This window comes from Talpa occidentalis, unplaced genomic scaffold (genome assembly GCF_014898055.3).
Source record: "Talpa occidentalis isolate TD23 unplaced genomic scaffold, MPIMG_talOcc4v2.1 talOcc4.11, whole genome shotgun sequence".
Lineage (NCBI taxonomy): Eukaryota > Metazoa > Chordata > Mammalia > Eulipotyphla > Talpidae > Talpa > Talpa occidentalis.
Genome location: NW_023601104.1, coordinates 93,716,249 through 93,729,305, shown reverse-complemented (window position 1 = coordinate 93,729,305; position 13,057 = coordinate 93,716,249). Strand labels below are relative to the sequence as shown.

General features: G+C 40.0%; 1 long non-coding RNA gene and 3 other non-coding genes across 47 annotated transcripts in view; all 4 read left to right on the top strand.

Annotated features, from left to right (window-relative positions):
• LOC129145311 (uncharacterized) overlaps window positions 1–13,057 on the top strand; it is a 116,447-nt gene that overhangs the window by 65,095 nt on the left and 38,295 nt on the right. For 31 of the 44 annotated variants that reach the window (XR_008550732.1, XR_008550728.1, XR_008550726.1 and 28 more), the window contains 6 exons: window positions 246–3,574; window positions 4,196–6,106; window positions 10,000–10,081; window positions 11,408–11,497; window positions 12,044–12,119; window positions 12,770–12,861. This is a non-coding gene — a long non-coding RNA (uncharacterized LOC129145311). Of the gene's footprint in view, window positions 1–245; window positions 3,575–4,195; window positions 6,493–9,999; window positions 10,082–11,407; window positions 11,498–12,043; window positions 12,120–12,769; window positions 12,862–13,057 lie in introns of all 44 variants that reach the window. The other 13 variants (XR_008550727.1, XR_008550720.1, XR_008550700.1 and 10 more) reach the window with 13 other exon arrangements.
• LOC119239628 (small nucleolar RNA SNORD113/SNORD114 family) lies at window positions 3,673–3,746 on the top strand. The gene has a single exon (XR_005123908.1). It is a non-coding gene; the product is annotated as a small nucleolar RNA SNORD113/SNORD114 family (small nucleolar RNA).
• Window positions 10,393–10,461, top strand: LOC119239640 (small nucleolar RNA SNORD113/SNORD114 family). Its single transcript, XR_005123919.1, has one exon. It is a non-coding gene; the product is annotated as a small nucleolar RNA SNORD113/SNORD114 family (small nucleolar RNA).
• On the top strand, window positions 11,828–11,902 carry LOC119239610 (small nucleolar RNA SNORD113/SNORD114 family). Its single transcript, XR_005123891.1, has one exon. It is a non-coding gene; the product is annotated as a small nucleolar RNA SNORD113/SNORD114 family (small nucleolar RNA).

Sequence of the window (13,057 nt, the reverse complement as noted above, 5' to 3'; positions counted from 1 at the left end):
GACTTGGAAGCCCTGTTATTCATTAAGTGTACTACAGGGTCAGGGGGTGCAGTTTAGAATTGGGGTGATGATGGATGGTGATGGGGAGTAGTGCATCAGGGGTGTGTTTGAGTGTTATTTTTACTTAAGAAAAAAAGAAAAATTGCAGCGTAAAATACAGCTAAGTGACTAAGAGAATGGAATGAGGACAGCGCATCCATGCCAGAGCACCTCATTCTGTTAATGTCTTCACTGCTTCTACGCAGAGTGACGTCTTGCTGATGCCAGGCGGCCAGCGTGCCATGACCCTGAGTCCGGAGCAGTGTAGCGGTGAGTGGGGGTTGTGACACTAATGCCCCAGGCTTGGTGTGGGTGCTTTGTTTAGGAGACCCACGGATTGGTAAAAACGTGTTGAGTATAATCCTGGAAGCCAGTTGTGGGGATCTCGTGTGACGTATGTGCCTTGATGGGTACCTGATCCATGACAGCTGTGCTCACTGGGGCAAGTTATTCTGTAGACAGATTTGGGGATATTCGAGAACCTTTTTCTTGCTTTTCCATGATGCATGTAAGTTTATTTTATTATTATCAGTTGAAAAGTTAAAAATCAACACACTTGCCAATCCCTAATCAGTGGTGGACAACAGTGTCAGGCGTCCAGGGACTGCCCAAATAGGGGCCGCCTGTGGTCTGGCTGAAGTGGTCCTCTGGATGGACTCAGGTTACATGAATAACTTATTTTTGACTCATGAATTTTTATTGTATTAATTTGAAAAAAATCATAACAAAGGCTACACAGTTACATAAATGATAAAAATGAAGAGAGGGAAGCATTGTCCAGTTATAAAAGTATCAGATGAGGCAAGAAATACTCTTACTATGGCTTTGAAATACTAATGTCCATTAAGAGAGGAAAGGATCAGGTAGGTCTGTCTTTAGCTGGCTGTCGTGTAGACAGGGGAGGAGCGGCTGTGTCCCTGCCGTGGGCCAGTTGTGAGTTCCATGTTTATCTTTATTTTGGAGCTGAGACAACAGTTATTACCACTAATTAGTAGATATTTATTTATTTATTGTAAAGATTTATTTTATTATGCATATTAGAACTGGGGTACAGGCCAGAGGTGGGGGTTGAGAGGATTCACCAGAGACAGAGTGGGGAACAGAACAGGTGGACTGACTGAAATACACTGCTGAGGGGAGCAGCGGGCAAGTCAGGAGAGGTCTGCTGCACTCTGGGTAGCTCCTTGGCTGGCCAGGCATTGATCTTGTGCTGCAGAGGCTGTGGACAGCTGCATAGGCTGTGTCTTAACCCCTTTGCGCCACCAGGGAGTCCCTAATAAATATTTAAATGAATAAGAAAATGGAAGGTGGAATGCCGTCATCAATGGGGAGATGTCTCAGTCTTTAGCACCTGCTCTGCTGTGCTCCTCAGGGTGTGTGCTGTGCTCCATAGGTGGTCGCTGTGCTCATCAGGTGGGCACTTGCTGCTGTGGAAGGCCCCGTGGTGGCCCGTGATCATAGCTTTGTGGTTTGCCTCGACGTGTATGGCCACCATGAGTGGCAGGTAGGTGTCAGGTGGTTGGTTTACTGGAATTCACTGAGGAAGAGCCTGTGAAACACAATCAGGAGCCACCCACAGCCTGATAACGAGGGTGGTGACATTGACGCTGAGGTCAGATAGAGACAGAGCCAGTCTCTGGGAAGTAATTCTATAAACAGAGGTCAAGCATTCTCGAGAAACTGCTTGGATTTTTGTAATTCATGTGAGTTCATTTTGTTATTTGCAAATTATTAAATTAATCTAAACAAATAAGAAATGAGGGAAAAGCATGGGCTGGTGATGGTGGCTGGTTCACACATGCCTCCCACTGGCGGACACTCTTGTACACCTGGACGCTGAGTCCAGTGCTGCCAGGGCCTGGGACATTCTGCCTGTCTACAGTGTTGTAGACATCTGTCAGGCATGTACCAAGATCTTTTTCTTGGACTGGTGGCATGGATTTTTAAAAATATTATTATAAAGTGATACTATTGGATAAAGATGGAGAATGAAGCATTATTTATTGTTTAAAAATATGTCATCAATAAAATTAATATTAAAATAACCTGGAATGAATAACAAGTGGACTGATTGGATGATATGCATTGACTAAGGATACTAGAGTGATAAATAATAATCAGTTATTGACAAACTGGATGTTTGTTTCATAAAGTGGAAAGGAAATATTACTATCAATGAGCAAATACCTGAATGACCTTATCATGGTGGAAACTGCAGATTAATGGAGAGAATGTCTCTATCTTTTTATCATTTCCTATGGTTTTTGTTCCTTCAAAATAAAGGCTGGAGCGGACTCTAGCTTCTGCCCTAAGAAGGATGTCTGTTTGTCTGTGTGGGGAAGACCAGGTGAGTAAATGGTCAAGATCTTGTCTTGTTTGGGTAATTTAAGTTTACACATGCTGTTATAAAATTAAACTAATAAGAAATTAACCATTGCCCAATAATAAATATGATTAACAGTATAAGACACGAGATCTCTTATCAGAAGAGATGCAGTGAATTGGGACGTGATTGTGTAGATGGGTGGCAGGGTTATTCAACTCGTTCTTGGGTATTTCTTGGGAATCATATATTTATCTCATTGTTATCAAAGAATTAATGATTTAGGGCCTCCCTGGTGGCGCAGAGGTTAAGTCTCAGCACTATGAAGCTATCCGCAGCCACTGCGGTCTGAGTTCGATCCCCGGCCAGGGACCTGACCCACAGGGCAAAGCAGACCTCTCCTGTCTCCCTGCTGTTCCCCTCAGCAGTGTATTTCAGTGGTTCTGCCTGCTCTGCTCCCCACTCTGTCTCTGGTGAGTCCTCTCACCCCCTGCACCTCTGGCCTGCACCCCAGCTCTTGTATGCATAAATAAATAAATCTTAAAAAAAGAATTAATGATTTAATTGATATAAATGTAGACATGTGGGCCAGTGATTGAGTGCTGACGTATGCATCAGCAATGGTGACAATCCATGTGTGAGATTGAGAATCAAAACAAAAACTAACCCCTCCTTTGGAAATGAGCTTTGAGATAGATTTCAGGGTTATAGAAAGATCCTGCTCTTATTTTAGAGTCATGTACTTGAATTTATTATTAGTGGATCGATGACAGAACAGTTAGAGAAAGAGAAGTAAAGAGGAATCATAGCATTGCCAAGCCATGACCTACGAGGCTAGGCAAGAGAGGTTGATAATAAGATCTGAAACCATGATGCCCATTAAGAAACTAAATGCATCCAGGGTGTCACCTCTTCAGTTAAGGATCATGTAGACACAAGCAATTAAGAGTCAGTGTTATTATTCTGTGTCAGTTCCAAGTTTGAGGTGGTTTTCTTTGTTAATGGAAATTTATAAGTCATGAAGGATTAGTAAGTACCAAAGAAACTCAGTGAGTGAAATGTGTAAGGAAGGTTCCAGTGGGAATTAGGTTTCATTATTATTTTTTTTTTCACCTGCTCTGCTTGGTCCAGCTGGAATGGATGCACCCCAGGTGGTTTCCACTCCGTCCATTGCCAATTGATGTTGCTCTGTGCTAGGAACATGGAGATCATGTGAGTAACAGGCAACATTCTTTTCTGGCTTGGGTGGTTGAAGGCTTTGCAGTATGAGTAGTGTGAACCAATAACTTAGAGAGAAGGCATGGCCACGCCGGACCAGTGATGATGACTGTGGTGTTTGAATCACGCGTGATAACTCTCATGTGTCTGAAACTCTGAGGTCCATCAGCTAAAATCTAGCGCCTGCTCTTTTGCAGGCTGCTGCAGCTGGAAGTCAGGGTAGTGCCAGGGTCTTGGTCCTTGTGTTCCTGTGTCCTGTTATCATTAGAGTAATGAAATAAATAAATATATGCTAAGATTAATGGGGTGAAGTATTATCCAATTAGGAATATGTGCAGTGAGGTAGGAAATGCTAATAATAGATATTAAAAGTTGTACAAAGAGCAATCCATGTACATGGTGGCTGAATTGGAGATGACATACACAATAGTAATAGTCCATATTCATTTTCTGGGTTAGGAAAAATTTCTAGTTGTTCATTTCCTTGAAAGAAAATTTTAAAAAGGTACTTGAAATTATTGATTGCCAAACTCTCTGGAAAATGAAGCCAGAATGCCAGGAACATGGAGATTAGGGCTCCATGTTTTATCCTCTGCTCTGCTCTGTACTCCTCAGGATGGACCCCCTCAGGATGGACACCCTCAGGTTGACCTGAGTGTCTTCCGTGGTCCTAATCCCTGTGGTTGTATCCATGGAGACCATGTGAGTACTAGTCATATTTCTTGTCTTGGATTGAGTGTTTTTTTACTTTCAATCCATTAACTGTATTATTAAAAATTACTAAAAATAATCAAGGGAGCCCCAACATGCCAGTATCCAATATCATTGATGTGAAGCAATGTGATGTTTTAGTCCCTATGTGACTAACTGAGTTCCATTCGTGAGTTTGCTCAGTAGAAAAACTTGCATGGATGGATGCCAGAGATATTGGAGGATGTTATTTAGGAGTTTTTGTCATGCTTATTTCTGTGCTAGTGAATTAACCAGTATACACCTGTAGATGACAAAAGGAAAAGACTCACTCCAGGACCAGAGGTGATGGCGGATGGCGTGTGAGTCCCATGTGGTGAATGCCATGGGCTGAAACGCTGAGGCCGACACAAGTGGCATCTAGACTGTTCCTCCTGTAAGTCAGATGTCAGGAATCTGCAAGGATCCTCTTCTTGATCTGAGTGCTCATGAGTGTTAAATCTTCTTTAGAAAAGCATGAGGGGTGGAATTAATTAAAATTTATAAATATGAATATAAAATATAGATTACATGTAATTATATAGATATGTGTGTAAGATTAGTATTATATATTATATGTTAAGATAATAGTGTTATATATTATATATGTAGATTTATATATAATTAAAATGTATGAATTAAATTGGTATGTGTAAATATATAACATACATTGCATGTTATTACAATTATAAAAGCATTGTAAGAAAAATGAATTGTCATAGAAATTGAAAGGGTTAATAAATGTACAAATAGACTATATTTTTGACTAAGAGTAACAAAAGCAGTAATAGTTATATTTCTTAGTGAGTTGCAAGTTTGAAGTTTCCGTTATTAAGAGAAAAATAAACATTACACAGACCAGCAGGCCTCTATGTGATGGTGGGATCGTGAGAGATTGAGAGAAACACTGAAATCTCTGTCTCCAAAAAGTGCCAATTTAGCCAGAAGTTAGCCACGTCCCAGGTAATAAGTGTGATAGGAATTTATGCTGGTTGGTGGAGAATGTGCTGACTTCTCACCAATTCATGAAAAGATCGTGTCTGTGTGGGAAGTAAATGGTTTTATAGACAGTTGTTAGGGCTGGTTAGGGACCCTGTTCTTTGTTTCTGTGAATCATATATTGTCATTAGTGAGTTCATGGCTAGCTGGCAAGATACAGAAAGGGATAACCCAAAAAAGGCCCAAGCACGGGCCGCGGCTCACACTGTTGTCAGTGAATCGGGGGTGGTGAGTGAGATGAGGCCTGCGGAAAACACAAAACATAGCTGATGTTTTTATTGGGAATGACCCTATAAATGAATGCTAGGCACATAGATCATATTCTAATCTGAAGTTCATAGGTTTAGATTTTTTATTATTAGTGGATATATGATAGAACCATTAAATAAATATTGAAAGACATATTAAGAAGAGTAGGGTGACTCATTCTCCAAATTTGAACATAGATGGTGAGGAAAGAGATATCATTTATAAAAATAGAAAACACTGAGGTTCATTGAGAAATGAATGGGTTGAGGGTGTTATCTCTGATGAAGGATTATTGGCGCAGAGAAGTTTTGTTGTTCGGAGTCAGTTTCTTTTGTAAGGGGAAAAATGTACATTTGATGAAAAAATTATCAACTACTTAAAAGAGGAATAAAATGTGGGCTGTGAGGATCAAAGGGGAAAATGTCTTATTTTTGCTTTTTTCCGTCCTCTGCTCTGCTTTGTACTCCCAATATGGATGCATTGGAATTGATTAAGCGCCTTCCATGGTCTGCACTGGTTTCTTCTATCTGCTAGCAGCACGGAGGCCGTGTGAGTACTAGTCAAAGCAATGGCTTAATTTGGGTGTTTGACATAAGAGCATTATTCAATTTAAGTTTATTATGAAAGAGTGTTTAACATAATCAGATTATACTAAATTTAGCCCAGTGACTAATATGGGATTAGTAGGAAGCATTGCACTGATTCTTACATAGATGAAGATAACTGAGGAGCATGATTCTAGATACTAATAATTAGGGCCATCAGGTCTATTCTTGGATTTTGTGAATCATAAGCTTTTAAGATTATTTTTATTAAATTGCAGAATTAATCAATAGTGACAATAATTAATCAATAATAACAAATGAATGATGACAGAATCGCATCCCTGGACCAGTGCTGGTCACTGCTGGCATGGGGGTCACCGATGACGAACAGTAAGTGTCTAGGCTTGGAGGGCCAACGGACTCCTAGTGTGGTCTTTCTCTTCATGTGTTGTTACCTATTATTATAACTGGGTCAATGAAAACATCATTAAACAAATATGTAAGTGAATAAGTATTCATGTCTTTTAATTCAACATTGTCCGAGTATAAAAATATGTGGGGGACAGTAATAGAGTTAATATATATCAAAATGCTGATGCCCAAAGAGAACAGTCCCTCTCGGGCTCAGCCATGTGGGCAGTGCTTGTAGGCAGGGCTGGTATTCTGTGTGAGTAGCAAGTTCAGAGCTGGTCATTTTCTTAAGAGAAAATGAAGTATTATGCTCCATTTTGGTTGCCTGAACTCCTGACAAAATGAGCGGAAGAAAGCACGGGTCGGGGTAGAATGTCTGATTCTATGGTCTTCGGCTCTGCCCTGTCCTCCTCTGAATGGACTCACTTATGCTCATTGAAGCATCTTCATGGTCAAGAGTAATCTGGCTGCATCTGTGTTTTAGGAGCGCGGAGCGTGTGAGAGCCAGCCAGTGTGCTGCTGTGACTGCAGCGCTCCAGAAAGGCTATTCCCTGAATGAGGGAGGAGAGTCCCTGTGGTGAGGACATGTCAGGTGGACATGGATCGTCACAGCGAGTGATTATGTAGGACTCCGGGTGCCATGCTGGAGGGCATGGTGTGGTGACATGCTGCCGAGGAGCTGAGGGGTGGCCATGTCACACACCATGTGGTGCGCCAGGGTGACCCATGACAAGATTAGTTGCAATGATGTAGAAACAATTACCTGAAACATTGAGATCAGTTAGAGAAAAAGTTTTAGTCTCTGTTGAAGTGAATTTGTAGATGGATATGAGTGCCTCTCAATGGGATGCCTCTATTTTCCGTGTATTGTGTGTATTTACTAACAGATTATTTATTACAGACACTAAAGATGGAGGAAATTAATGGTACAAACCTGTTTCCTCTTTTTGCCATATTGTGTAATAGTTAAAGTTCCTATTCTGTGTCAATGGCGATCTGAATATTGTTCATTAATGTATGAGAAATTAAGTTGGCGTAATCGCCTAGTACTACTTAGGGAAGTGGAGATAGAATTAAGGACCAATGGCAAGCATGTCTCTACCTTGTTTTTTATATTTTGTTAGGTCCTGCAATTTTGGGTGGTAGAATATATATTCTTTACTTTGCACAAAACAGATTTATTTATTTTTGTGAATGTATTCTCTTAATTTTGATAACATCAGTATCTTCCCCGTCAGGTATCACCTCCATAGGGTACCCTCTACCAGGTCACCCACAGTCCACCACCTTAGTCCACTGTGATTCCTTCCCTCTTTACACCTCCCCCTCCCCTAACCCTCTCTCCTTCTGGAGGCTTCAGTTCTATCATCAGCTTTCAAGGTTATGTTTTAAATATGTCTTCTGATTCTTGGTTTGGTTTCTCTATATGCTGTGTATTAGTGACATTTGTCTTCCTCCTTCTGCCTAATTCCACTTAATGTTATCCCTTCCAACTCCATCCACGTTGCTGTAAATGGCATTAGTTTATCTTTTTGATGGCTGAGTAATTTTCCATTGTGTATATATACCACAGAGCAGTACCATTTATGATAACTAAGATATGGAAACCACCTTTGTGCCCCCCAAAAGATGAGAGGATCAGAATCCACCCTATTTTTGTCATGCCTTTCCCTGTATTTCACAGAAGGGGCATATCCATTGGTTTAAACATCTTCCAAGGTCACTAGCTCCATGGTCACACCTCTGCTTTAGGAACATGGAGACCAATGTGAGCTGTCACTCTTCTTCTTGTTTTGACTTTAAAAAAAAAAGATGTATTTATTTTTTCATACAAGAACTGAGATACAGGCCAGAGGTGCAGGGCGTGAGAGGATTTACCAGAGACAGAGTAGGGAGCAAAACAGGCAGAGTGAGTGAAATACACTGCTGAGGGGAACAGTGGGAAGCTGGGGAGAGCTCTTCTACGCCATGTGGGTAGCTCCCTGGCGGGGAATCGAACTCGTGCTGCAGTGGCTGCAGATAGCTTCATTGGTTGCATCTTAACCACTTGCACCACCAAGGAGGCCCTTGTTTTGACTATTTTTTACAAAAAGTTTTTACTGTAGTATCAAGCAGTATTAAAAGTAATCAGAGAAGGTGAGGCATGCCAGGTTGAACACCAGAACAATATGAACTATTACATTTAATTATTAAATATATACAGACACTGAGTTCAGTTAATTGAGGAATTTGGTCTTAATGGAAGTGATTGGATGGATGTTAGAATAGTCAAAAATCCTGTTCTTCTTTTTGGCGATTTATGTCCATTTCTTTATTAATGAATAAACAATGAACTCGTGTCGGTGATAACAGAAAGAGGCCCGCCTGGACTAACAGTGGCCACTTTGAGTTCTGTATGATGAATCTGTGCCTCTAGTCTATTCCCTTGTTATGAACCTATGGAAAGATGTCAGGAGTGTGCCAGCGTCTCGTTCTTGATCTTAAAATATTATAGAAGTGTCAGTGGCAGAATAAACAAATGCACAAATGAATAAAGATAGAGAGGGAGGCTTTGCTCCTCACTAGAATATATAGTAAGGAAAAGCAATCTCAGTATTAATTGTAATGGGTAAAGGAAGGACCAAAGGCGGAGTGGATCGTGTATTTGACTCACGGTGACATAGACAGTGACGGGCGGTAGTTACTGTCCTTAGCGATAATTATGAAGTTTATTAAGAGAAAGGCAAATAAATATAACCTTAAATGAATAAATGCCTAATTTATTAATCCATGAGTAGTTCATGTATTACATTATGTTCCTACATATACATCCTGTATGTCCATACATATGTACACATACTTACACTACATGCACACCACACACTGCATGTGCATAATGACGTGGGCGAAAGGGCAAGTGCCATGCGGAGTGGTGGGGCCACGGAGATGCTGTCCCGGTCTCCATCATCTTGTCTGCTTGGAGTCTTCAGGTTGGAAGCTCTCGGCCAATTTCCCCTTGTGCGGGTGCTAAGGGTGTGTTATCTCAGGTTATAAAGGAGACCAAGATGAATGACACTCAGAGATCTTATTTTAATTTCATTGGTTTGTTTAAGAATGTTCATGTTCACTAGCTTGGCACCCAGGTCCTGTGGTATAATATTTCAAATTTGTACTCCCAGATGGTAGCATTGCCTGTGACCTATCAATATAAAATAAGTTCTGGTGTAGCCTTGTGCCTGCAATTGCTATTTCTCTGTGGAATGGCTGGCTCTGTCTGTCTTCCCAAAGTCACACCCAGTGTACAAATTTTCTAATTGCTGCATAAGGCACCATTTTTATTTTATGAATTATTTTTTAAATAAACCTCTTTCCTAGAAAAAAAAAAGAATGTTCATGTTACTATTAAAAAGTAAAGAATATAATAAAAATTAACTGTGGCACAATGACAAGTATAATATGATTAGGACTCAGTGTCTTTTCTCCTCTACTCTGTTCCACACTCCGCAGAACGGACGTGTCTGAACTGACTTGGGCAGGATCCCCGGCTCAGCTTTGTCACCTCCACTTTACAGGAGCAGGGAAGACCGACGTGAGTCCTACCTGATATGCTTTTTTTTTTTTTTAAGGGGAGTTACGATATTTTAAGAAAGTATGAAATATAAAGGAGACATCTCTATCTCTCTGTGTTAATTCTGGGCTATATGAAACATTATATGATTGATGCACACATGAAAAGTAGGAAATTAACAAAAGAGATATTGATGTAAAACATTCTATATACAGATTCAGGACATGAAGGCTCTTCTTCACCTTTTAAACATTGTTCTGTTTAAAATTGTTATTAGTGACAATGAGTCAATCAATAGGAAATAGACAGGAATGGAGGCAAAGGGATGATACTGGATCGATGATGAATTTTGGTCATCATGATGACTATTCGATGAATACACGTGAAAATCTGAGGTCCAACAGGAGAGAGTCTGGTGCCTTCCTTCCATGACAGAGATCTCACAGTCAGGGGCCAGGAGTGTGTGAGGTTCTTGGTTTTGATTTTGTGTTTTGTGTTCATGCAGTTTCATTGTATTTTTATAATTGGATATATGAGAGAATAATTAAATACATAAGTAAATAAAGAGGAAGATAGTGAAGCATTATCCAATTATAAAAATATGTGATGACTCACTGCTATTAATGTATTGTGAAATCCCTGCAGTTCAATTAGGAATAAATCATATATGACCGTTACCTCTTAAGCTAAAGATGATGTAGACACAGAGGTCAGTGTTGAGACTTTTTTTTAAAGATTTATTTTTATATGGGTCTCCCTGGTGGCGCAGGGGTTTATATCTCAGCACTATTTAGCTATTGCCAGCCGCTACGGCCTGAGCTATATCCCCCGCCAGGGAGCTGACCCACATGGTGCAGCAGACCTCTTCTGTCTCCCCGCTGCTCCCCTCAGCAGTGTATTTCAGTAGATCCACCTGTTATGTTCCCCACTCTGTCTCCCATGAATCCTCTTACCCCCCGCTTCCCCCCACACTTCTGGCCTAAATTTTTATTTATTTATGCATACAAGAACTGGGGTGTAGGCGGATCTACTGAAATCCATTGCTGAGGGGAGCAGTGGGTGAGACAGGAGGTCTGCTGTGCCCTTTGGGGCAGCTCCCTGGCCAGGCATTGAGCTCAGCCTGCAGTGGCTGGCAATAGCTTGATAGTGCTGAGACTTTAATCCCTGCTCCACCAGGGAGGCCACACTGTTGAGATTTGGGGCAAGATCAAAGTTGTTCATTTTCTTAAGAGACAGACATATTCAACATATTAGATGTTGAATACATAACTGTGAATGTTGACGCACAGAGATCATTGGAGAGAATGTCTGAGCCATTTTTCCTCTGTTTTGCCTTTTACTCCTTAGAACAAATCACTGCACCTGATTTCAGGGCTCCCTCTAGAAATGCATCAGCTCTGAGTGTTGCTTCTCCGTTACAGCTGCCTGGAGACCAGTGTGAGCATAATCAAATTTCTTGTCGTGGTTTGGGTGGTTTTTCTAAATGTACTCACTGTATTAAAATGTTCAAAATATAAGCAAGGAATGTCATCTTTATTCTGTTGATGACTAGAAGATTAATTCACTAATAACCATTATATCGATGAATGTATATTTGAATAAATAATCATAATGATGGCAGAGAGATAATCATGTGAGAATGGTTCTACAATTATTTTAGGAATATTGAAGCCTTGTTTATTTTTATGAATTATATCATTTTACAATTATAATTAGTGAATTAATCAACAAACAGTATGTAAATGGGTGCAGAGAAGGTGGTCTTTCTGGATCGATGATGACAACTGCCGGCGTATGAGTCATGGATCATGAATGGCACGTGTCTGGAACTCTGAGGTCCAACTTCAAAGACGTGGGCTTTCTCTTCATGCATTTTCACTTCTTATTACAATGGAACTAGTAACAGACTCAGTCGACAAATTTCTGGACCAATGGAGAGAAAAATCTCAATCTTTCTATTACCTCTTCTGTTTTAACTTTCAGAACTGCAGCTTGAGGTGATGTCCGCCTGCCTGGGACCAAGGAGCATCGTGTGCATTGTTCCAGTGAAGACACCAAGGTGGGTAAGAGGCAGAGCTCTTAGTTTGGCTGGGGTCATCTGCTTAGGGTTCTCATGGTATTATTAAAAAGAAATAAATATAATTTTATAAGCATAGCTACTGCCTGATGATCAGTCGGACAGACACTGTAGATTATTGATACATTGAGACTGATAAATGAAAGTGGCATAATTTATCTTGGCAATGAGTCTGCAGATAGATGTTATAGATATTCAAGTACCTTGTCCCTTGGTTTTCATTAGTACTATGTTTACTTCATTGTTTTCATGACTTTCTGATTGATTTGATTCAAATGTAGAAATGAATGAAAAAAAGTAGGTCTCTAATAACCAATGATGATAAGTGGTGGTAGAGGTCATTGGTGAATTACTGATTAAAATGATATTATAGTGAAAAAAATTTTATTAATAAAATTAAAAACACTGATTACCAGTAAGAAATAAATGGTGTTACTCCATTGACTAAAGATAATGTATACAAATCATTGACAATACGTGTTTTTGTTGTTCTGATCATTCTAAAATTTGACATTGTTCCGTTGGTTAAGAGAAAAAAAAGCTGACGTTAAAATTTAATAAAATGCTTAAATGAATAATTGAAATGTGGAAGTACTTGATGGACATAGCTCAGTTTTTCTGTGTCCCATCAGTGGCCCTCAGCACAGACAGCGTGAGCCGACACTGCACACTTTGTGGTGAGGACGTCTGTGAGTGCATCTGAGCTTGTAGCACAGAGACCAATGTGAGTAATAGTTAAACTTTAGGTCTTGGTTTCAGGGACATTTTTTAGGATATTGAGTATATGTTTTTAAAAGTGCCCTATAGAGTCAAACTTTTGTATCCCAATGATAAATATTGAATCAATATGAAATGTTATATTGGTTACTATATACAGTTTAAAATAATGAAAGATTGCTATAAGAGTGAATCTATTTATA